General features: G+C 42.0%; 1 long non-coding RNA gene across 1 annotated transcript in view; it reads right to left on the bottom strand.

Moving 5' to 3' along the window:
- Window positions 1-26,716, bottom strand: part of LOC309695272 — a 136,443-nt gene that overhangs the window by 91,636 nt on the left and 18,091 nt on the right. Inside the window, exon 2 of the long non-coding RNA XR_014273103.1 lies at window positions 3,497-3,600. This is a non-coding gene — a long non-coding RNA (uncharacterized lncRNA). The remainder of the gene's footprint in view (window positions 1-3,496; window positions 3,601-26,716) is intronic.

Raw genomic sequence — 26,716 nt, forward strand, 5'->3', positions numbered from 1 at the left:
TGTTTTTTCACCCGTTTCAGAGTTTATAATGGGTGTGTATGGGACGGAATGTTGCCGCTAGAGTGAGACAGCTCAACTGCTAGAGTGAGAGGAGCAAAAAAATTAATCTTAAAATCTTTTTTAAAACTGCTGCTGTGTCTGCAGCGTTTGCTCTACAGGTATGATTTTACCCTCAAAACGTAGCCATCGCTGTCCTCTTTCATCCAATGTGTTTACTATTGTACTAGGTGTTATGGTTCTTTCATAAATGTCACCAATGCACAGCCTCCTCCCTCCAACTCTTCCATAGACTCTAATGTTAAAATGGCTCAGAAGGTTCGTTTGAAAATCAGAAGAGCATGGTGTCTTTCCACTGTCACCACGTCCATATAATAAGCTCCACAGGCATGAAAACTGAGAATTAGGTAGACTAGACATTGCTCTCGCTCCCGGTGAAAGAATTTTGTCAATACGACTTTTACTTTTCATTTGGGAACGATTTGTTTCGGCCTGACTTTTCTGTTCATTTTAAGCAGCAAAAGTGAGGTGCATGTCTGTGTACGTGTGTATGGAGCCATTGGGTGCGGTCACTATAGCAACCAGGCTCACACCTGCCTGCTTAACGAGCTCTCTCTGCCACTGTGCCAAGATTCATCTTAAACACTTCTCTTTCAACTGCTGCTGTGTCCACAGTGTTAAAGCCATCATTTTACCCTCAAATTGTCGCCATTATTGTTCTTTTTCCAACATCTTGTCTTTCAAAGCTCAGAGATGTAAACTTTTTAAACTGTGTGGATCAAAGTGGAGGGATCACATTTTAGTCATTCAGTGATTCAAAGAATATGACCTTTTAATATTCTTTCAGATGTTTTCTGACTCTAAATGTTCTTTTCTCATTTCTTAGGTTTTTCTAATTTACAATTAAAACATTTTCAGCTTTTTTCCAACTTCTTCTTCTGTGTAACCTTCAGCTTTTAGCAGTTCAGCACTGTTCTTTTCAGGTTAAATTCAGGTTGTTTTTTTTTTTTTTTTTAATCTCATTCAAAATTTTTAACTCAAAATTCAGCAATTAATTCATTTCAGTGCATACATTCAGATTCAAGCATTCACACTGCAGTTTCTTCAGAAAATGCACTTTCTAGTTCTATTTTATTATTATGGATTCCGTACATTTTTTGTAATCTATCTCCTTCAAAACCGTTCAACTTAGAAAAACCATTCAAACACCGTTAGATTCCTATTCTTTTGGACATGACTGCTTCTATTTTTCTCATTTTTAACATTTATATTTTTAATTTTATTCAACTTTTTTCAACAAAAATTTCCCATGTATTTCAATGGGGAGACCCTTCAAATTCTCATTCAACTTCCTCCTCTTTAAACTGTATCTACTTCCACATACATTGACATAGAGCCACCATTCAAACTTTAAAACGAAGACAAGACATTCAACTATTCAACTTGTATTTATCTTTTCAATATCTATTATACTTTTTCTTCAGTTCCAGTTTAAGTTTCATGATGTTTTTTCACCCGTTTCAAAGTTTATAATGGGTGTGTATGGGACGGAATGTTGGGGCTAGAGTGAGACAGCTCAACTGCTAGAGTGAGAGGAGCAAAAAAATTAATCTTAAAATCTTTTTTAAAACTGCTGCTGTGTCCGCAGCGTTTGCTCTACAGGTGTGATTTTACCCTCAAAACGTAGCCATGGCTGTCCTCTTTCATCCAATGTGTTTACTATTGTCCTAGGTGTTATGGTTCTTTCATAAATGTCACCAATGCACAGCCTCCTCCCTCCAACTGTTCCATAGACTCTAATGTTAAAATGGCTCAGAAGGTTCGTTTGAAAATCAGAAGAGCATGGTGTCTTTCCACTGTCACCACGTCCATATAATAAACTCCACAGACATGAAAACTGAGAATTTGGTAGACTAGACATTGCTGTCGCTCACGGTGAAAGAATTTTGTCAATACGACTTTTACTTTTCATTTGGGAACGATTTGTTTCGGCCTGACTTTTCTGTTCATTTTAAGCAGCAAAAGTGAGGTGCATGTCTGTGTGCGTGTGTATGGAGCCATTGGGTGCAGTCACTATAGCAACCAGGCTCACACCTGCCTGCTTAACGAGCTCTGCCTGCCACTGTACCAAGATTCATCTTAAGCACTTCTCTTTCAACTGCTGCTGTGTCCACAGTGTTAAAGCCATCATTTTACCCTCAAAACGTCGCCATCGTTGTTCTTTTTCCAACATCTTGTCTTTCAAAGCTCAGAGATGTAAACTTTAAACTGTGTGGGTCCAAGTGGAGGGATCACATTTTAGTCATTCAGTGATTCAAAGAATATGACCTTTTAATATTCTTTCAGATGTTTTCTGACTCTAAATGTTCTTTTCTCATTTCTTAGGTTTTTCTAATTTACATTTAAAACATTTTCAGTTTTTTTTCCAACTTCTTCTTCTGTGTAACCTTCACCTTTTAGCAGTTCAGCACTTTTGTTTTCAGGTTAAATTCGTTTTTTTTTTTTATCTCATTCAAAATTTTTAACTTAAATTCTGTATTTAATTCATTTCAGTGCATACATTCAGATTCAAGCATTCACACTGCAGTTTCTTCAGAAAATGCACTTTCTAGTTTAAGAAGGCATCACTAATTCTTTTGCTGTTCTCAGAAACTGACAAAAGTACGTGATGATGAAATCCAACTTGTGCTGAAGCCTGAGCTCCCAACTCACCTACAACACCTGAACCGGTGTGAGCTTCATGATGTGTGGTCCGATTGGTTAGCCAGGAGGCGTCATAGACTTAATATGTTACATTCCAGGAGTCCAAAATAATGGAGCACAGAGCAAATAAAGAGGGTGTGGCTAGCACAGAGAATGTGGTCATTTTCAAAATAAAAGCTCTCCTACAGATCCCAGTTTGAAACCACGTCAGAGACACAGTGTAACTAATTTCTTTCTCCTACAAAGTAACACACACACACAAGAGTAACAGAGTACATGCACCGCCGTTACGTATTTAAAATACAAAAATATGAGTAACTGTATTCCGTTACAGTTACCGTTTAAAAAGGTGGTGTTTAGAATACAGTTACTTTGTTGAAATACATGGATTACACGGCGGTATTTTCCTGTTTCATATGTTCGGCTATGCCCTCTCTATTTTGGTGATTCCACGCCGCTGGAAACCCAAACAGAACACGCATCAAGAGGCTCTAATGTCTGTGTCTCCGTCTCGCAGCCCATGTCACCTCTACTTGCAGCATGAAGAAATGATTCATTTTTAAGTAATCCAAAGTATTCAGAATACGTTACTCTCATTGAGTAATGTAACAGAAAACATTACAGAATACATTTTGGGGCATGTAATCTGTAATCTGTAGTGGGATACATTTTAAAAGTAACCTTCCCAACACTGGTTGTGCTGCACTGCCAGTAGAGAAATAGAAAAGCTCATTTGCAGTGGGTGCCAGGAAGCGGCGGGTAATTAGATGTGAAGGAGGAGTTTTCTTTTACTAACCTGGGTGCACTGGAAATGAAGACACCTGCATCTCCAACTGGAAAAGTGCAGCTCGAAGCATTTGTCATTTTTAATCTTGTGTTTCCAGTGGGACGAATGGATGTCTGCAGATCACAGAGACACACTGTGTGTTTGTGGCTGTGATCATAATGATGGTAAAGTTTGACAAGTATAAATGATGTGTATAACTACACGGTGTTATTTTCTTCAGGATCGTCTGCAGACCTCTAACCACACTTAATATGTAGCAGAGATATTGACGGGGATGAGTCTGCTTCCTGTGGTGCGAAGGTCAAATTATAGCAAGAAGTGACGTCGTAGTGGTCACAGCTCCCACAGCACAGACACACCATCCTCCATCCATCCTCCACATTAATATCTGAAGTCAAAATATTTCATAATGTTGCTTTAACACAATAAACATTCACATTGAAAACATTGTGATTCTGATTTATGTTAAATATATCTCCCTATCCACTGAAAGGAGGTCGTTGTTACTGTGCAGCTTTTTCTGATCACTGTAATGAAGAAGACATTTAAAATCTCATGTCCAAGTTAAAACAACCAAATTAGCCCCTCTACTGGCAACTTGGGCCCTCCTACAAAGTAACTTCATCTCCATGTACTTTCATGTCAATACGTTGAACTGAAAAGCTGGGAAAAGTGTGTTGATTCTGTAGCAGATCAGTAAGCATCTTCCTGTTTTCCTAAAAGTCTGCATTTTTCTTAGAGATCTTGGACAACTTTAATAAAATGCAACAAAGTAAAATAATAATAGTAATAGTATAGCACCCATATATAAAGAATAAAAAGCACAAATGAGCATTTCTCTGGGAAACTGTCTCAGGGTTGCATCAGCCAGCCCTGATTGGATCCCCTCACATTTCAAATTTCCAAGCCTTTGTCAGCTGAAAAGTTCAGATCTCTCCAATGTGAAGTCTTGAAAGGTGAGGCGAGGACGGGTCAAAATAGTCAACAAATACCTGCCACGGTGGCTGGAAATGTGGCACATTTCACACCACGCAAATTCAAGGCTGGCTTTCTGCACAGGCAAGCACTCCTGCACATCCTGACCCCCCCACCCCCACCCCATTTTATCTTATCTTTGGTTTGCTCTGAAGTTCAACATATAGACAGAGACCCTATCAAAACATCAAAACCAGAAAAGAAGAGAGAGGGAAGCAGGCAGAGATGAAGAAATGCTAAAAGCACTCTGTGTTAGTGCTGAAACAATCCAATTACAATGCCTATCAAACTTAGCTTCACAGGTTATAGCTTCTAATTGCCTGACAAAAAATTGACACTTCAGTCGCAACAGTGTAATATAATGGGGGCCAAATTAAATTTGATCGAGGGGCAGAAAACGATGCTATCACTCAGCAGTGCGGAAAAAAGGAGATCAACTAGCATGATATAATGGATCAAAAATGAAAATTATTCATTAATCGCATTGGGTTTTCCAATAATGGAAATGACACAGTTCAGACGTCTTCCTAAAAACACTATTAATTAAAGGGATGATAGATCTAACAAGGCATGGAGCCCAGAGAAATCACTCCACCTCTTCTTTCCTCTTCCTCTCTCTGTTACTTTACATCGCTCTCTCGTCTATTTAATAGGTTTGCTTTGCTCTTTCTGTAGGTGACTGCAGCGGGTGAGTTTGTACATCCTTTCTAATCAGAAGCATCAGCTTCAGGATGTTGTAGTGACCCATGATCTTAGGTAGCTGCTGTTCTACAGAGGTTCCTTCTATACGTGTGATTGTCATTGCTAAACAACAGAAGGTAGCAGAACTCAAGCATGACTCTACAGTCTGATGGTTTACCACACAGACTTACATAAATGCAAGAGGCTGCCTACACAAGGTGACTTTAAGTAATTCACATGAATCAAATGTCATCTTTCTGCTGACACTGGGCAGGTATATGTGCAATTTATGACATTTAAAATTCTACCACCAACTAAGATGCACGAGATAACCGGACTCCCAGGACTTTACAGTCTCTCAGCATCAGCAGCAATGAAGGCCAGACCAATGATCCTGATACCTGAGCTAGTTTTCCTTTTGATTTTAGCTGCTCACGCCAATTTTTGCTTGATTAGTACTGGAAATAATGTGTCACAGATCTTGTCTGCTTGATTTCTGCAGGTGTGGAAAACTAGGTCACACTCATATATTACACATGCTACTATCACATTTCTGTTCTTCACAGGTAAGCTTTAGTCAGTCAAAAGCAAAAGTAACACTTTGTCTTTGAAGACGTAGAAATAACAAACCTCAGGGTCCATTTGGAAACTGTTTCATCACTTCACATTATTTTTTTCAGCAGATGTCATGAATTGTTAAAGAGTTCTGGTTCTTTCTATGACTTTAAAGACTTGTCATCCATGATTTTCACATGGTATTACCAAACACTCCAGAATGGTCCTTAAGGTGGAATTGTTTTGTAATGTGTTGTTTTTGAGTGTAGCTCAGCTTTGAAGCTCAAAGACGTGGCCTTGATGCTCAGGTGGGAACGACTGTGTTCAAGCGTCCATGTAGAACTCGTCTCTGTCCTCTGTTCTAAATGAAAGAGACTCTGAGTTTGAGTGCCTCTGAGCCAGGCAGCTTCCTCTGCTCCTTTTGGGAGAGGTATTTTATCCCGTGGCCCTTGAACAACCTCACCATCCACGCACGAACACTGCTCCACACACACAGTGACACTGGATGTCCAGGACTAGGCAGCAGGCTTTATTTAATCTGTTTTCCTCAGCGTTAATTGGGTCAAAGCTTCCTTCTCTGCCTTCTTGATGTGCAAATGAATGTGGCATCGAGGGACTCCCGCCCATCACTCCACAGGCACATTTACAGGACACCTCAGGGTGCCGGGCCGCCGTCTGTGACCTGTATATGGCAGATGAAGGAGGGGCAAGGGGGCGTAAGGTTGTCAGTACCAACCTGGATCAGAGAGACTGAAACGATGGAAAAAAATCCCCCAGTTAATTATTGCAGTGGAAGCCTGGAGGCCATACATGTCAGCCTCACTTCTAATGAAGTTTACCTTCACAGTCCTGCAATACTGGAGTTTCTATGATATTTAATAATGTATGTGGCAGATCAGACACGTGTATGAGAAAAGGTCAGAAAGAATAACCACACGTAAGCACTGCCAACAACCTTGATGCATCATTCTGTTGTGACCGACTTTGCAACGCTTCCACTAATGTGACGCGTTTCGTGATGTTTCCACGCTGCTCGTTAGCTCAAACTAAACATCTTTGATTTCCAAATGAAGACGATAAAGTGATATTTAACAAGCACAGGAGAACTCCCATCAATAAACAATAAACATCAAAATTTAAACCTGTTTGTAATTCTATTGGAGTCTTTGGTCATTAATAAAAACATAAATTTGACCACATGGGGCAACACTTTACAGCCTACAAAAATAAAATGAGTTCAGAACAGAATCGACTGCTGACTGAGGTTAAAATGAGGAATTAACACTTCTAGTTTAGATTAACCATTAAGATGTCAGCTCAGTGTCAATAATTATGGGCCAAATATCTTTAAACCATTTTTCTTTGGTGTCATATTAAATAAAGCCTTTTATTTATTTTTTAATCTGCAGGATCCCAGGGCTCAGGATTCAAACTCCTCCAAATGTTTGTTTCCCTGGATTCTTAGAGTGAGTGACAGGAGCTTGCTCTGATATGAGATACACAACGTTTCATTTAACAACAGTCTGGAAACATGTGGGAACTGAAATCAGCTGCTGGAATTTTGGGAGGAGAATAGCACTCTTACTTTTTATCACTGCACTGTCGCATCACTTCCTGTTAGAGGTTGCAGTGTACAGTGGTGTTTTTTATGGTTTAATATCGATTAATTACTCATTTTTCATAGTGTAACTTACACAAAGTCAATCAGAGTCATGTGTAAATTGCATCCACGTATTGCACCTTTTGGGATATGCTAGCTTAGCGTGCTATTAGCTGTTAGTAACTAGCAGCATGGCTTGTCGTTAAAGTCGTTAGCACCTCCCTGCTCAATGCTCAAACGTTTAGTTCCTTACCTTACTAGCCTCACTAATGATGACATGTGCTCCTTCTGCCTGTCCCGGAAATGATGTCGTCAAAATGACCCCCTGGGCATTTCCAGTGCTAACTACACTTGTCTAAACTGGTCATCCTGGAATCTGCATATACTTAGAAATGGCTCCAAGAGACCTCCCCACCTTGTGTAAATATGCTGTTGTGCTTTTTAGATCTTCCTTCATCTACTTTCCTATTACTCTGAGTATCCAGTGAGTGCTGCCAAAAAAAAGACTACAGTTGTAGTAACTCGTGCTCAGTAATAAGAAGTTAGATCTTCTCAAGTTTAAAGAACCTGTAGAAGCTTTGCTACTTATTCAAAGATCAATGTAAGTGTGTGTACATGTCATACTTGTGCTTTTGTGATTTTCTGTGCGTATACTCGAAAATCCAACATAAATTAACTCATTCACTGCCAGCCATTTTCAAATCAGGTAACTCCCCACTGCCAGGGTTTTTGAGCATTTTTACTCATTTTTGAAGAGCCACAGAAAACTGTGTGTTATGATCATATAAACGCTGAACCTACCAAAATGAAGAACAGACTCTCTTCTTTCATCCAAAAAAGAAAAGCTTGTTTCTACCATTTTCCATTCGTTAGTAATCAGCTGTAGAAGAGAGGTGGGTTCCACCAAAAATGCCTGTTTTGACCAAAAAAAGGGAGAAAACGAGCTTTTTGTGAAAAATACATTTCAAGCAGAAAAGTGCCTTTGACACTAATATTTCTTGCTTTGTGACACCTCTAACATATAAAATAGTTTTTCACTTCTATAAAACAGAAATAACACTGAGAAAGGTTATGTTTTATCAAAACAATTTATTTACAAATATATGAAAAAATAAAATTCACTGACAAGCTGCCCGAGGTTGTATTCTAGCCCCTCCCATTGAAAAACGTAATTGACGTCTATAGACGTCAATGGCAGTCAACGTAAGTTTTTCAGTTGACGTCTATAGCCGTCAATGGCAGTGAATGAGTTAAAACCTGAATTCTTTAAATTCATTAAAGATGTTTTTTCTTCATTAAAAAGAGCAGTTCAAAGAAATGATTAAAAAACAAAATTCATTCTTGTCCATGAGTATGAGGAGCCTATATGAGTATGAGTATATGTACACTTCAGGCCAAAAAACAGGTCTAATGTTTTTTGGCCTGAAAACTATGTTCATATCATTAGTTTTTTATCTCCAGCTTTTGAAAGGTTTGGATCTAGATTAAGGTTCGATGTTTTACGAGCCTTCTCCTTTAATTCTTGTGAGGAGTCTACACATGGTGCAAAGACTTTCCATACAATTACCATGTGAATATGAAGCAATCAAGGCCTATAAATTGAGTCCTTTTCTTTGATAACAACCTCACAGCTTGACTCTGAGAAAATCATTCTCTGGCTCACCATCAATGGACATAATTACATTGACCATAATCCTGCAGCAAAACAATTTATCATCAAACACAAAGCATAAAGGGCCCCTATACCCCAGGCTGGGAGCTACTGGCACCCTTCTAGTCATATAATTGGGTATCGATGGCCAACGATCTCCTTCATTTCGTCGTTTTCCACTTGGGCACACGCTGGAACGCCCAGACAACCCAATCACACACCCCGCTGGGAGGGCGGGGTCCCAGCACCCCAGAGAGAACCACCATGGACTGCCTCCTCCCATCCTCAGTTAATTGGATAAACTTCCCATGGAAAGTAAAGGAAAGGTGGATGGAAAAAAGCAAGCTGCAATTTCAGCAGTTCCCACAATTTAGGGGATGATTCCAGTTTCTCAAAACTTGCATTATTTTTTATAGTTGTGGCAAATCTTTCCATCAGAGGAGCAAACTAACGGGATGTTTTTACATTTGGGCTTAAATCAAGAAGCTCAAATCAAATGTAAGTAAAGAGTTCTTCAAATCATCTGTATAAGCACATGCTGAAAAAACCCTTTCTAATCAAGACTCCTAAAGCATTTTGGTCTTAAAGCTTTTCTATTAGAGTATCTGGGTATAGGTGACATTTCTATATAACAGCCTGAACACTGAGCCAACAATGGCTAATACGAAGCCAACAATGATCATTTCAAACATTGATGGATTATTATTATTATTATTATCAACAGTTTCAGTCAGATCTTTGAGCTGAAGCTGCTGACATCACTGCTCACATCACCCCTCCCTCCTTTCACCCCTCCTGCTCACATGCAGGATGTAAAGTTCAACAGGTTCATTTACAGGAAGTCAGAATTCAAACACAAGGCACCAGATCATGAAGCTCTGGGGTCCAGGGAGGCAGGGATATCCACTGGTCCAAAACCCACAAACTCACTCGCTCTAAAAGCTCGCCAAACATAGGAGGCAGGAAACACACAGTAAGGAATCCACAGGGAAAACCAGCAGAGTAAAAACACAGAACAAGGAGCCAGGCTTCAAGTTCAACAGCAAACACTGCAGGCCAGCCGTTACCTTAGGTGGTGGTGGTAACGAGCTCATCAGGATCAGGTGCGATGCACATCACCAAGAGTGAATGTGCCCGACAAATACAAACACAGACAGAAGGCAGAGAAACAGACTCTGGACCGAGGGACCACGACACCTTTAGCATTTGGCAACTCTAAAGCCAGTGGCAAGAGGGAGGAGGACAGAGTCTCGTGGCTGTTGGATCAAGAACTGTGGAGTCCAGCCTGGGGTCACCTTCAAGGCCAGGCATCATAGAAATCAGCCTGACGTGTTCACCCAAGCCTGCATAAGCCTGGGCACTCCAGCCAGTACCAGGACTTCCAGCTCTCCACCCGCTAGCATCTGCCGACCCCTTGCTCTCCTTCATCCCCAACTACACCACTGCCCCTTCCCTCCAGTGCCAAGCCTCATTTTAACGGGTGGATTTGGAATGGATCAGTGGACGGGCTTCCAGGCTTCCAGGGCCTTACTTTGCAAGTCTTAAGGTGCCTTCTGGTATGTTAAGTATGATGCCAGGGAAAGAGCTTATACAACTGCTGTGTGTGTGTGTGTGTGTGTGTGTGGAGGGCAGCATGCTTGTCACTGGAAGACGAGATTTCAATGACAGTGATGGGCCAAATCTTAAATTTCAGAGTCCAAATTGTTTTAACCATCTTCTGAATCTTAATAAAGCAAACTCACTGTGAGTCCCTGTCAGTGCCATTAAACTGATCTTATTTTAAGATTAAATAAAAACATGCTATATTGCTTGTCTGTCATCTTAATTGCCACTTGTTTGAGTCATTTTTCATTAACTGAAATTGAAAGTTCGTCCCTCGCTGCTTTCTGTGGCATAATTTTGCACAAAGCACTGAGGAATGAGGGAGAAGGAAACGTATCGGACAAGTGGCTCGTACAATGTAGTAAATTAATCGTTCAGTTATAACTTTACAAAGATAGTGCTCACGGCTAAGTTGAAACTTGCCAAACACAAATAATTAAAAAATGCACAGAAACTGTTTATATTCATACAAACACAGCTGAAATGAAAGAAAGGAACACTGCAGGAAAGATTTTTCAATCAGAGTATTAAGTTAAACTTCTGGGATATTGATCGGCAAAGCAGTCCAACGTGTTTGATTTGGTGCTAATAAAATTAACAAGTGCAGCAGAGAAAGAAATTCAGTTAAACAGCAGAAACAACAAGGCTCAAAGTGCTGTAGCGCGAGGTAGAGACCCTACTACAATACAGAGAGAACAGGTAACCCCACCAATCACACAACCCCCCCTCTGAGCAAGCCCTTTGGTGACAGTGGGAAGGAAAAACTCCCTTTTAACAGGAAGAAACCTCCGGCAGAACCAGACTCAGGGAGGGGCGGGGCCATCTGCTGTGATTGGTTGGGGCGAGAGAAGGAAGACAGGATAAAGACATGCTGTGGAAGAGAGACAGAGGTTAATAATGATTAAATACAGAGTGTTGTATAAAGAGAGAAACACATGTGACAGCACATGTAAAGTTTCCCCGTGAACATCTGAATCATTCAGAGACTGAGTGCTGTGGTCACATAAAACTCAATCCAAGCTCTTTCACATTAGTTTGACTTTGATTCTGCTAAATATGACCTAAAGAACACCATCAAGCTCCGAGGCTCTGCACAGCGTGACTTCACCACATTGTGGGGACACTGGACGAGGCCGCGTACCCTCTGAGACAAGAACTTCCTTCCTTAAGCCAGAACACTGAGGAATCATGCTTCTTACCTTAAACAAACAGCCAAGGCATAAAAGGAGTGGCTAAAGAAGAAGCATCTGAAGGTAATCGAGAGGGCTCGCTGCTCTGAGCTAACACCTTCAAGTCCCAAAGTCTGTCAGCTCACACATCCAAACCTCCTCTTTTTAAACTGCACTCTGTATCAACATCAGCCTATGTTTGGCCTGGTAGGCAAGAGTCATAATCAGTTAATGTTAAAAACTGGAAACAACAATATTTTTGGAACAGTGACCATATTTATATAAGCAGGCTTACAGCACAAAACGTTTAATTAAGCAGAGAAATAAAACCAATATAACAGAATGCTCTGCAGAGCCATCAGTAAATGGGAGTGCAGCCACAGTCTTATTGAAAGTTGCTCTGCATATGGAAACATGTTCTCTCAGAATAAGGACACACTAAAGTCTGCATCGTCAAGGGCCTTTTATCTCTTACTCGAGTTATTTTCATCAGTTTCTTCTTAATGCTTTTCCCCCCTTTTGCTCCCAAATTCATTATTTTTTCAGCTAATCTCCACCGAGGATAAAAAAAAAAGAATTAAATCCTTCCAAACCACTTTTAGCCAAGTGTCTGAAAAAAGCGCGATTGCCCTGTTAAATGAATACTCGGTGCCAATAATCTATTGATATCTTCGCTGCTTCTTCAAAGTTGGTCTGACACCTGGGACGGCAGGAGGGAAAATTGCAAAAGATTTTCAGAAAAGAAACAGTTGAGGGCAAATTGAATTGCCATCTTGAACTTGCCTTTTAAGGATTAGTGGTTAATTGTAATTAGTCTGCTGCGTCCCCGGCCATCGCTGCAGCGTGGCTGTAAGTTGTCTGTGAGCCGGTGATAGAATACTCACCGCTCCCGCGCTCATAATTGGAAGCAGAAGAAGACGAACGGCAGAACAACACAGATTACCTTACACAGAAGAAGCTGGGGGCGGCAGCAGTGGAGTTTTGTTTTCTTCAACAGGTCTGACACTTCATAACATAACCCGCTTCAAAGAGTCTTTGTTTGTCGCCAACTGTTTGCCACGTTTTCCAGTCTGCCCTTTACAAGGCAGCGAGACAGGAAAGCGTATCAATTAAACTGATTTAGTATTGTTAAGTCGCTCGTCTCAGGAGGACGCATCTGACAGTCGACGTGTGGGAGTAGTGTTTGTACACGCGGGGATGAAATACAGTATGTGCTGTGTGTGTGTGTGTGTGTGTGTGTGTGTGTGTGTGTGTGTGTGTGTGTGTGTGTGTGTGTGTGTGTGTGTGTGCCTCCCAACTCTACATTTTTAGAACTGGCACTTTTTCTGTCATTTCCCAATAACGCACTTCTTAAACATCACGGGTGACAGTACCATATGTTAACTGGAAAGACAAAAAAAGTCCAGTAAACTGAGTGGGGTTGTTAATTTGTTGCCATGACAACAGATAGCTGGAGACAAAGGCAAAACAGCTGAAACTCAAAGTTAATAAAAACAGTCTTTCCTTTTATAGACGGAGCCTCAGAAACAGAATGTAGCTCCATTAATCCCTGATGAGACTTTTGTCTTACTAAATCATCCACATATCGTTTTACCTGAAATCACTTCTTTGTCTTCTACATATTTATGCTTGTGGGTGCTCTGAATGTTGACAGCTACATGCTGACCACGCAGACACACAGCTGGTTTAGGGCCACCATTATGGACTGTGGGAGGTTTCACACACAGAGTTGTGTATCCAGGTCTTCAGAGGACATACAGTTATACTGCTGAGCTTCACCTGAACTACTACAGTATTTGCCTACTCGTCACACTAACCTTAAAGTGATTTACATTGTTTTGTTCCTGTAAGGAGTGCAGATTATAACCAGGTTAGCAGATTTAAGTTAAGCACACACTCACAGACACAAACACAATGCACTGCACCTGTGAATGTCTGTGCACAGACAGACTCACTCATAGATATACTCAGATATAACATAGCATTGATTGTGTCTGCATCTACGAAAGGAGACACAAACACACTAATGTGTGAACCCATGCATTCCCACCTCACTGTAAAAGCACAATGCTTACACATGTACTCAGTCAAATCTGAGGACAAACACAGATTACTCATCACACCCTGCACGACCACCTGAGGATGGACTGCTCTCAGTTTTGTCCAGTGGTTTGGGCTCTAAGTCTTAAAAAAAGAGCCATCATTTAATGTCAGTGTGATGGAATCATGTGGACTCACTGACATTTGCTCTGTTTCCATCCATCCATTCGCATCCGCTTATCCTTTTCAGGGTCGCGGGAGCCTATCCCAGCTGTCATAGGGCGAGAGGCGGGGTCCACCCTGGACAGGTCGCCAGTCTGACACACAGGGACAGACAACCATTCGCGCTCACATTCACTCCCGCATTCACACCTATTTAGATTTTTCAATTAACCTATCCCCACAAACATGCAAACTCAGACCCCGGCCTGATGGTGGAACTGAACCCAGGACCTTCTTGCTGTGAGGCAACAGTGCTGACCACTGTGCCACCGTGCTCTGTTTCCTTTCACCAAGTTAAAGGAGCATCATTTTTACATTGTAGGATACTGTGGTTGTAGTTCTGTTCTCTTCAGAACCTGTTCCTATAAAACTATAGTTCATGCAACTTTTCTTTCTAGTAACAAGATTTTTCTTCTATTTTTCTCTATTTTTCTATTATTGGACAGCTTAGAGCAGAAGCAGACAAGAAGCACTTTATGAGACTGGATGAGTGCACTCTAACCACTTACCCACAAAGACCCTGTAGATTTGTACGTTTTCTGTGGAAAAGCACCAACAAAACTAAATATTAGTTCAAACAGGCCAAGAAGCCAAGTCTGTCCCATCATCCTGGTAAATAAGCTGACATTAATGCCAGAGTTTATTCTACAGCACAGTTCTGTTGTAACGTGTCACACATTAAATATTTAAAGGTCTCGTGGGGAAAAAACACCCTGGCACCTTCCCCAGCCTAATACAGGCTATCATTAAGCTAACGGGTAAGACAGTGACGTGATCTGTCCGACCCTGCACTGTAGCAGAGCATAAAGAAGTCGTCTAATGCTAACAAACTACACAGGACTCCCATGAGGAACGCTACCATGTGACCCACTGTGGTTTGACTCGAGTTTACATTACAGTTTTCTTCTTAATCACATCTCAAGCTTCCTTTCATTTAATATAAATACATTCTCAATAAACTGCTGTATGATGACGTGGCTGTGTATATTTGTGTGGCTCATATATAGGCAGGAAATGTGTGTTTGGTCAGTTGTTTTTGTTGTAACAGTGCTTGTTGGCACAAACTCTGTTGGAAAGCCTGTTTGTTTCAGCTTAAATGGACCCACATTTGTAAGGAAAATACATTTGCTGGCTGAACAGCAGAGTTGAGGATGTGGGTTCTTCTCTGCTGATGCAAAACCAAGTCACAATATTATTTGGAGCGAGCCATGTCACCATCTCCAAACTGAAGGACAGGTTGTGTATAATGGGGACATCAGAGACTGGTTTTCTTTGGACTGGGTGTCCCAAGAAAACAACATCACAACAAGGCGATTTCAACACACTGTCAGCACTTAGGAGCATAGGCAGTCTTCTACAGATTTAACCCCACTCAACCCCACAGAGCTGGCTTATGAGAGACCCCCCTCCAGAATGTGGCAGGTGTCAGGAAAAGCCCGCCTGCAGTCCTGACCTCCACGCCACTAAAACCTTGGGTATGGTGTTCATGCTAAAGTGACCAGCACAACCATACTGGTTAACTTAGGACAAATGCTGGTTGAGAAGGAGGTGCCAGGTTGCCGTGGTGTTAGTAGCCAGTTACCTGCCTCTCCACAACATGGAAGCTGCTCTCAAGCATTATAGCAAGAAAGCTGAGCCGGCACATAAGTCAATATATGAGAACTGGCCAGAAAGGCATTGAAAATAACGCCACAGAGCCAAAGCACCAACTCGTTAAGAACAGCACATCAGGACTCGAGTAGTGTTTTCACTACTATAGTTCGTTTACTCTGTACGAATCAGCTGACAGCTTTGTAAACTTTTCGCTGTCTATGTTTGGTTTCTATTCACACAGAGAGAAATTCAAGCAAATTCCAAACAACCCTAAATGCCTCACTACAAACCACATGAGAATACTCAGTCCCCTTATTGGCCAAGATGTGTCTGGGGCACGAGCAACAAGAGAAAATACAGGAAGAAGGTGTGGTGTTCTGGACTACTGGAAACCATTTCACAGCTAACTGCTACCCGTACAGACCCCTGCACATTTATAGTGCCTTGCCACATCCCAGAATATAAAGCATACAGGAAGTTTCTTAGCTCAAACTTAGACCGTACACTTGGTAGTTGATTCAGATCCAGGCTGGTTCATGCTCACACCAGAAGGTTCTCATAGCGATAAGCCAGCTCATCGCTAAGAATGAGCATGAGCCACCTCCTGTACACCAGAGGTGTGGACTCGAGTCACATGACTTGGACTCGAGTCAGACTCGAGTCATTAATTTTATGACTTTAGACTTGACTTGAAAAAATGTTCTAAGACTTGTGACTTGACTTGGACTTTTACACCAATGACTTGGGACTTGAATTGGACTTGAACCGGTTTACTTGAAAAGACTTGATATTTCACCCCAAATATAAAATTTAACATGCATATTATATAGAGATTGAAAATGTGACGTCATTCACGGGTAGAACCGCAAAGGATTCTGGGAACTCGTGGCAAGAGGTACTAACGTACGCAGGCTTTCAATTAAAATCAGTTATACAGCGATAAAAATAAACACAAAAATGTCAAGAAGCTGTTGTATTATTAACTGCAATAGCTGGTCGCATGACAGCCACGGGAAGCCGACGGGTAAAGAGATCGGTTGTTATTGGATTACGTCGTTGAAGAGAAATTGTTCGAGCCATGTTTCCGAAGTAACAAAGATGCGACGGATGGCCTGGATTGCAGCCATTCAAAGATCAAATATAACGTCCCAGAACACTCCAGCTCACAGGTTAGTCTGCTCCAAGCATTTACACGAAGGTCAGTCTGCTGTTGTAGTTAATACGTCATTTTCATAACATAACTGGTGATATAGGTTACAAGCAAGTCTGGCGCTGAACAGAAATTGTCGCGCTATGCTCCTTTGTTTATTGTGCATAAATAGTGAATTGTCCTGACACAATATTGTGTTTCGCTTCTGTTATTATGGTACATTGACAAAAACATATACTTTTATTCACAGGATAAAACAGGTTTTTTGTATCACTAATTGCCCAGTACGATTACAGCATACAGTATTATTGTCACTGCTACATTTCTGTAATGAACCAGAAATTATTTCCACTGCTAATTAATTACCGTTGAGCTCAAAGGTCCTATTAATAAACGGTTAACGAATCTGTATTTATGACGACGATTTGTGAGACTGGTAAACTTATGATACGTACGATGGTCTTTCGTTCTACACGGTGCATTTCAAGGTCCTGCACCCATCCGTCGGTAAACTGTACCTGGGCTTGTTGCAGTGACCTGAAGTTACTAAACTTCACGAGTGTGTGCACTCACTCCAAGAACCGTATGATTATAAATATGCATATAAATATGCTACGATGAGATAGCTGACTTCATCTAACTAGCAAATGTTGTCCAGGCTACGTTGGTGATACAGTTTTTTTTAATGTGTATGATATTTTTGTCATGCGATTTTAAAGCTGGTCCTACAACCGCATCCAAGAATAACATGCAGCGTATCTCAGAACTGTCGGTGAAAATTATTCTTGGAGCTAAGTTTAATTGAGCTGCATTTTAAAGAGGTGCAATTTCACAATTTGTGTATATTTTCTAAGTTCACTATTTTGTCATGTGTTGAGAAAAACACAGATTTTAAAATTACATGGTCTAAAATTTACATTTAGCATAACTGCAACATTATTTTTTCGTTTTTTTTAATGACTCGAAAGGACTTGAAATTCAAAGTTTCAGACTTGTGACTTTACTCGGACTTTTACACCAGTGACTTGAGACTCGACTGACTTGCCTGACATTACTTGAGACTTGACTTGAGACTTGAGGATAAAGACTTGAGACTTACTTGAGACTTGCAAAACAATGACTTGGTCCCACCTCTGCTGTACACTGATGATGTCACACTGTATGTCAGGAGTGAGCAAGACATGGATTCACTGATCCACCTCATCACAGTCTATGGTGAGGACATCAGGATATCATTTGAACTTTTAAGTGTGGCTGAAGTGTTGCAGTGATCTAACTAAAGGGGTGGAGCTACCAGAACGCTCAGGAGCAGAATTACAGGACCACTAGAAGTACCGGGGTACCAGGCTAATGATAAAGACACATGAATGTCAGCCACAGCCAAATACCACCAGAAGGAAGACGTGCGCTGAGAAGCCAGCTGAGTGATGCCAATAAGATCCAAGCCATCAATGCGTACACGGTCATCAGACCCCCAACTGTAGCAACCAACTGGCCACAGGAAGAGATAGATGTCACTGATGTCTAGTCATGAAGACTAGACCCAATCAAGGATGAGCCAGAGCAAGAATGAGGAAGGTTCAACCCTCACCCAAGATGAGCTGCTCCAAGTATGCCTTGGGAAGGTAAAGACAAGCATGATGAAGAACACGAAGAGGCGCCGGAAGTATGGTGCCGCTCCGAGCTGGCAGCCAGTATCAGCAGCTCCGACCTGACCATGTCCTTTTTTTCTCTTTAATATATGTTTCTCTGTTGTTTTGGTTTTTCTATTGTGGACTGCTGTCCCCCACAATGGAGCTCAGAATTCTATGGACAATCATGTTCTTTATTACATTTTTTACGGCGTCTTTTTCCGGAGAGCACGTGGAGGTCCGACCTCCCATTGTTTACAGCAGGGATCAGCTGTTAGCCCTCGGAGCCTCTGCTGCCCTGCCTACCGCCGAGCAAGCTAACATCCCTCGCGAGGTGAGGAGGAAGAGACGCGGTACTCGGGCCGTCGCAGTAAAGTTAGGAGGTACTATGGGGAATTATGGGGAATGTGAGATCTCTCCCCAATAAAGTAGACGAACTGGCGGCTCTTACCCGACATCAGAGGAGCTACAGGGAGTGCAGCCTGATGTGCTTCACAGAGTCGTGGCTAACTGCGCTAACTCCGGACTCACACGTAAACATGGATGGTTTTCATCTGATCCGGGCCGACAGAACAACGGAGAGTGGTAAGAAGGGAGGAGGGGGTCTGGCTGTGTTTGTGAACGATAGATGGTGTAACTCTGGGCATTTATCTATCAAAGAGACGCTATGCTGTAAGGACATTGAGCTGCTAGTGGTTAGCATGAGACCGTACTATCTACCGCGAGAGTTTACACACGTGATTATGATAGCTGTGTATGTCCCGCCCTCTGCTAGCGCTGCAGCAGCCTGTGTGGTCCTGCACACTGTAACCAGCACCCTCAGGCCCTTTTCCTGAACTCTGGGGACTTTAATCACATCTCCCTGTCCTCCACTCTCCCACCTTCACCCAGTATGTCACCTGCTACACCAGAGACAAAACATTGGACTTATTGTATGCCAACACCAAGGAGGCATACAGCTCATCACCTCTCCCTCCCCTGGGGGGCTCAGATCACAACCTGGTTCATCTCCAGCCTGTGTATAAACCTCTGGTACACAGAGAACCAGTTGTGAAATGCACAGTAAGGAAATGGTCGGCAGAGACTGAAGAGGCCCTGAGGGACTGTTTCCGCTCTACTGTGTGGGACGACCTCTGCAGCCCCCTGGAGGATGACCTCAACAGCATCACAGACTGCATTACAGATTACATGAACTTCTGTGTGGACAACACCGTACCCATCAAAAAGGTACGTTGTTTTTCTAACAACAAGCCATGGATAAATCCTGAAATTAAGGCTCTCCTCAAGGAGAATAAGAGTCTTTAGATCTGGAGACAAACAGGAGTTGAGAGTTGTCCAGAAGAAGCTGAAATGGAAGATAAGGCAAGGGAAGGAAAACTACAGGAGGAAGATGGAAGAGCAGCTGCAACAGGACAACATCAGAGGGGTTTGGAACAGCCTGAAGACAATCTCAGGACAAAAACCAACCCCCCAGGCTGCAGGAGACCTGGGGTGGGTGAATGACCTAAATAAATATTTTAATAGGTTTGATCAAACACCCACCCCTCCCCCAGCATCGTCCCCCCTGCTGCAATCTCCTTCATCTTCAGGGACGTCCTGTCCTTCATCTCAGGACTTCACACATCCCAGCTCCCAGCCATCACACCCACCCCCGGCTTCTGTGGACTCCAACATACACACCCCTCCCCCGAAACCCCCTCTCTCCATCTCAGCACTTCAAGTGAGGAACAAGCTTCACAAGATCAAGGTGCGTAAGGCTGCAGGTCCAGATGGCATCAGCTCCAGGCTCCTGAGATGCTGCGCAGATGAACTGTGTGGCATCATAGGATAGCTGTTCAACCTGAGCCTGTCACTGGGGAAAGTTCCACAGCTGTGGAAGACCTCCTGTGTGGTACCGGTACCAAAGACCTCCCATCCCAAGGACCTCAGCAGCTACAGGCCAGTAGCCCTGACATCTCATCTGATGAAGACCCTCGAGAGGTTGGTTCTAAACCATCTGCGCCCCCTGGTGAGGTCTTCATTGGATCCGCTACAGTTTGCTTACCAGCCTGGCATCGGGGTGGAGGACGCCATCATCTACCTCCTGCACCGAGCTCTGACTCACCTGGAGAAGCCTGGAAGCACTGTGAGGATCATGTTCTTTGATTTCACCAGTGCTTTCAACTAGAGATGGACCGATCCGATATTACGTATCGGTATCGGTCCGATACTGACCTAAATTACTGGATCGGATATCGGAGAAAAATAAAAAATGTAATCCGATCCATTAAATATCACGAAAGCACCTCACAAAACTTGCAACACGCCGTAACTCACCTCAGCACGTTAGCATGTCGGAGCAGTATGCATCACGTGATAGAGCGGCTGTGACATTTGTGACCTGTCGGTGGTCTGGATAGCATGTGGAGCTTCGCTAGCAACCCGGCATTTCATCTCCGACAAAGTTATCCCCGAGAGAAGTAAAGCAAGTGTGTAAGTCCATCTCTGAATGTTTGTAAAGCATTCCTGCGTTAAGCTTAACGAGCGACTGCCTCTCGCTCTCCGGCTGCTACTTCAATCATGAAACTGCTTAACGATCAGCTGATCGGCTTTTCTGTCGCGAGTCCGTGTCTCTAGTTTGCTTTTGGCCCACTTTGCACCAGAAAGAGGAAACCAGCGGCTGAACAACAGCAGCACGTTTAAGCTTGATAAGCTGTTGTTAGAATGTATTTAATATTACTTTCTACACCAGGATCTTTTTCTACGTAGCTGACGGCTGGTAACTGTGCAGGGGCGGATCTAGCAAAGTTTAGCCAGGGGGGCCGATAGGGCATGAACAGGGAAAAGGGGGCACAAAGACATACTTTTCTTTCTTATTCTCATTTAAAATGTCTAGCTTTTAATAAATAATTATCTGAATCTTACACCCAAAGTTTTAATCTGATGTAAAATGAATAGAAGTCAATTACTGTATATAGTAACTATTAAGTCTAATATATATACCCTAGTAAGCTATAGTACTTTTTACTTTGGGAAGGTACCATCTGTGCAGTCTGCAATTTTGTTGAAGAAAGATGTTGAATCTATTTAATATTTCTTGAAAAATAATTGATTTCTGTGCATTTTTTTTCACACTGCATCAAATTAAGGTTGATTACGTCGATTAAGCATCATGAGGTGGAGCGTGAGGGGTGGTTCCCTATTTTTTATTTATTTATTTTTGTTGTTGCTGGGAGTTGGAACCCTATTAGTTAGGTTGCTTAATATTTACGCTAAGTACTCTTTAAAATACCAGAATAGGGAGGATGGTGTAGGTTTAAGTTTATTAGATTGATCAGTATTGCTGAACTATGAAATATTTTTTTTTGCATACAGGTATAACAGAATAGCTTTAGTGTAGTTGTTGTTTTAAACTTGAGTATGAACTTATACAAAATGCAGCAAGATATTTAAAAAACAGTTTTGTTGATTAAAAAACACTATATCGGATTCATATCGGTATCGGCAGATATCCAAATTTATGATATCGGTATTGGACATAAAAAAGTGGTATCGTGCCATCTCTACTTTCAACACCATCCAGCCACGACTTCTGAGAGACAAGCTGGAGCTATCGGGAGTGGACCACCACATGTCCCAGTGGATACTGGACTACCTCACAGGACGCCCACAGTATGTGAGGACACAGGGCTGTCTCTGACACGCTGGTCTGCAGTACGGGGGCCCCACACTGTGCTGGCACCGTTCCTCTTCACCCTCTACACTGCAGACGTCTCCATCAACTCCCCACGCTGCCACCTACAGAAGTTCTCTGACGACTCTGCCATAGTCGGCATCATCACAGGTGAGGACGACTCAGAGTACAGATAGTGGACTCTGGACTTTGTTGACTGGTGTCAGCAGAACCACCTGCTGATCAACGCCTGGAAAACGAAGGAGTTGGTGGTGGACTTCCGGAGACGCAGACCCACCACACTGACACCGGTGAACATCCAGGGAGTGGACATTGAGATAGTGGACTCTTATAGGTACCTGGGTGTTCACCTGAATAATAAACTGGACTGGAGCCACAACACTGATGCTCTTTACAGGAAGGGTCAGAGCAGACGCTACCTGCTGAGGCGGCTGAGGTCATTTGGAGTCCAGGGAGCGCTTTTAAAGACCTTCTATGACTCTGTGGTGGCATCTGTCATTTTTTACAGTGTTGTATGTTGGAGCAGTAGTTTATCGGCAGCTGAGAGGAAGAGGTTGGATAAACTCATTAGGAAGGCCAGCTCTGTTCTGGGATGCACCCTGGACCCAGTGCAGGTGGTGTGAGACAGAAGGACTGTGGCCAAAATAACGTCTCTGATGGACAGAGTCTCCCACCCCATGCATGTAGATGTTGCTGAACTGCAGAGCTGCTTCAGTGACAGACTGCTGCATCCTTCATTGGCTTCCTGTTAAATCCAGAATTGAATTCAAAATCCTGCTCCTCACATACAAGGTCTTAAATAATCAGGCCCCATCTTATCTTAATGACCTTGTAGTACCATATCACCCTATTAGAGCACTTCGCTCTCGCTCTGCAGGCCTACTTGTTGTTCCTAGAGTATTTAAAAGTAGAATGGGAGGCAGAGCCTTCAGTTTTCAGGCCCCTCTTCTGTGGAACCAGCTTCCAGTTTGGATTCAGGAGACAGACACTATCTCTACTTTTAAGATTAGGCTTCAAACTTTCCTTTTTGCTAAAGCATATAGTTAGGGCTGGACCAGGTGACCCTGAATCCTCCCTTAGTTATGCTGCAATAGACGTAGGCTGCCGGGGGATTCCCATGATGCATTGAGTTTTTCCTTTCCAGTCACCTTTCTCACTCACTATGTATTAACAGACCTCTCTGCATTGAATCATATCTGTTATTAACCTCTGTCTCTCTTCCACAGCATGTCTTTATCCTGTTTTCCTTCTCTCACCCCAACCGGTCGCAGCAGATGGCCGCCCCTCCCTGAGCCTGGTTCTGCCAGAGGTTTCTTCCTGTTAAACGGGAGTTTTTCCTTCCCACTGTCGCCAAAGTGCTTGCTCATAGGGGGTCATATGATTGTTGGGTTTTTCTCTGTATCTATGAAGCGCCTTGAGGCGACTTTTGTTGTGATTTGGCGCTATATAAATAAAATTGAATTGAATTGAATTGAATCCTCGATGCATGAAGGAGCGTTTCTGCAGGTCCTTCCTCCCTGCAGCTGTCAGACTGTACAACCAGAACTGCTCCCAACAAACATAGATGTTTACATCTGTGCTGTAACTGCAATAAGTTAATTAACCGATTCGCACTACAACCTGCTCTGCCTCTTATCTGTAATTATTTTTATTTAATTTAATAACTGTACAGTACTCTGTTTATAGTAACCATTGTCCTTAATGTTTCTGTCCTGTGCCCTGTGTACTGTTTGTTTGTGTATGTGTCTTTTTGGCTGCTGTTACAACCACATTTCCCTTTGTGGGAGAATTAAAGGATTATTCTATTCTTCTATGGATGACCAAGCCCCTGCATGGGATGAACAAAGGACAAATGCAGGAAATGGTGGACATCAAGAAATTCTACTAGTACACAGCAAATTCAAAAGTGTTAAATGTTTTGGTGTTAATAGTCTTCTTGCAAAAGTAGAGTTAATTTTACTCTAAGCAGAGTCACATTCTTTTAATGTAACTCTGAGGTGTAAAATGATAGTAGTTAAAATCGAGTGTTAAAAATGAGTGTTTCTCTGTCAAATCTGGAGGTGTTACAATGGAAACATTAACTCTTGACCTCTTAACTCTGAACTCCTAGAGGGGCTATGACACCAACAGAGTAAATTCACAGACTCCGCCCCCAGCACGGCTCCAATCGAAGCTGAAGTGAAGCCGTTTCAGAACATTTTGCTCTACATATTTGAGTTGTTTGCCATGCTTGGTAAGTCATTTTTTCAAAGATTGTTTCAATTATTATTATGAGCTTTTACTTCTGTGGCTCTTTGGAGTTGAGACAAAGCTGTGTGAAAGGCATTAGCCATGTTGCTCGCTGATAGCATAATAATCTGTTTTAGCTAGCTGAAAGGTATTGTTTGCAGGCAAATACCACAGCCTTGAAAAAAGCTTGCATGTGAATTTTCAGTCAAACTTTTGGTCAAATACACCTAAAACAATGTGTAGAATGTGAAATGTTGGTATAATGGTGCTACCTGAAGCCTGAAAACGATCGCCCATAAAAAAAAACGAGGTAAACAGCAGTAGCAGGCGTCCTGACTGGATTCTACGTTAGCATAGATCCCTCCAGAGTTTTGTGCACACGGTTTAGGTAAAAATGAAAAAGGTTGAGGTTTTACATTTAGTTCAGTATTACCTGTTGCCTGTGTCCTTGTCTTTTGGGAAAATACTTTACACAAGTAATGGCTCAAAGAGGATTCCTTTTTTTTTTTACTGTGCTGCAATTGTTTACTGGATTATTTGTGCCATTAATTAGTGTCAACTAATTTTTATTCAATCTCCACACAGGATATGCTTGTGAAGATGGAATATGGGGGAGAGCAGAAGTGCGCTGAAGTTCCACAAAGGGATGAATGAAGGACATGCATATTGTATTGAAGAAATAAGTGATGAGAATGCTGTTATTTGCATTTACCATGTCAGACCTTTTGATAAACAAAATTCTAATGAAAGTGAGAACATGTATACTGTTACATCTTTCAGAGAATGCTTTGAAATTGTGGTGCACAGTTCAGAATAAATGTTTTTCAAAAACCATTGCATCTTTTTAGTAAATGTTTATTTCCAAAAGAAATTTCTAGAAGTTCAGAACAGTAAAATTCCCGCTTTTTAGAATGAATTAGAAGATAACTCTTACGTAGTTAAACTAAAATACTCTTTGAGAGTTAATATATAAACTCTTAACACCAAGTGTTAAATTATCAACTCCAGACAGATTTGGTGTTTAACACTAAATCAGAGTTAACGTACCAACTCTCCAAAAAGAGTTAAATTAACACTCTCTGGTGTGGACCCATATAGACACTTTAATAGTGTTGAAATCAAATCCGACAGTGTTAATTTGGACATGCTGGATTTGCTGTGTAGCTAGAAAAGGCCGGCTTAAAGGACAGTCCAGATTCACTGACCATCTGATGCACCCCATCCATAGAAGCAGGAGTCTGCCACAGTCGACATAACCCAAGTTTCAGACTTGTAAGATCCTTACTGGGACCAGGTACACTGGAGGCACAAAGCAGTGGGCGGGATAGTGCACAGGAATGTCTGTCCTGATTTGAAATCCCCAAGCTTTGATGGGAGACGCCACCAAACATGTTTGAGAACATCAGAGCAGGTTTTATTGGAATTCAAGTTGTAGACAGATGAACAGCTGATGGCCAGCTAATCAGAGTCAGTGCTGGTTGACAAACAGCAGAAGAAGCTGTGATAGATAGCACTACACAAAAAGAACCAGAGCTGAAGGAATTACTGGAGCAGATGGAGAAGATAAAGTCCAAAGTGGAGCATTAGAAGCTGTAACCCACAAACTGGAAGAGCTGAGATACTGAGGCAAACCCTCAAACTCTCAGACGTAAGTAGAGAACCCGAGGATCACACCACCAGGAGATTATTCATCTGTTTATTTATTCCCTTTGAAGTAAAGACCACAGTTACATTTAACATAAATCCCACCACAGCCTGTTAACTGATCACTCTGGGTCCTCTCTCTTCTACCGGTCTACATTAAATGACTGCATTAGAACAATATGTACATGGAGTCTGTGTAACCAGTGGCGCAATATGATGATAATATCTACAGTAAAAAGTATTGTCTCTGTGTTCTCCTCATTATCTGTGTTTGTCGTAACAAGCTCAGCAGAATTAAGTGGTTTACAAAATGCTTCCCTGACCTTCCCTGATTAATTTTAATGGTATTTCTCATGGAAACAGAAACAAGACTCATCCCATATCTTCTTGTCATAAATCTCCTGAGATAGCGACACTGAAGTGAAATGATATTGCAAAGACCTTTGCTAAACACCAATTTCGTTATCGTATCATCTTGGAGAAAAAACAAAAGCACATAGATCCACAGTTAAACAGAGGCTCAGCGAAGCTGCAGCCAGCGATCCAACTGCACACGACTTCAGCCAGTGGTTGGGTTTGAAACGAGAGGACCGTCAGGAGATTAGACAAGATTAGAAACGACTCGATACTGAGAGGGGGAAGGCAGTGAAATATGAGAAAATATATTACTATATTTATATCAATAAGTCACAACCCAAACCTCTATTCTAGTCCTATTTAAAGTCTTTATGATCGATTAACGTCCATCAGACTCAAACAACCTGTTTAACATGTTGTCATGTTTTTATGTGGCACAGGTAGGTACTTCCTCTGT

This window comes from Aulonocara stuartgranti (genome assembly GCF_965226115.1).
Source record: "Aulonocara stuartgranti genome assembly, chromosome: 19".
Classification (NCBI taxonomy): Eukaryota; Metazoa; Chordata; class Actinopteri; order Cichliformes; family Cichlidae; genus Aulonocara; species Aulonocara stuartgranti.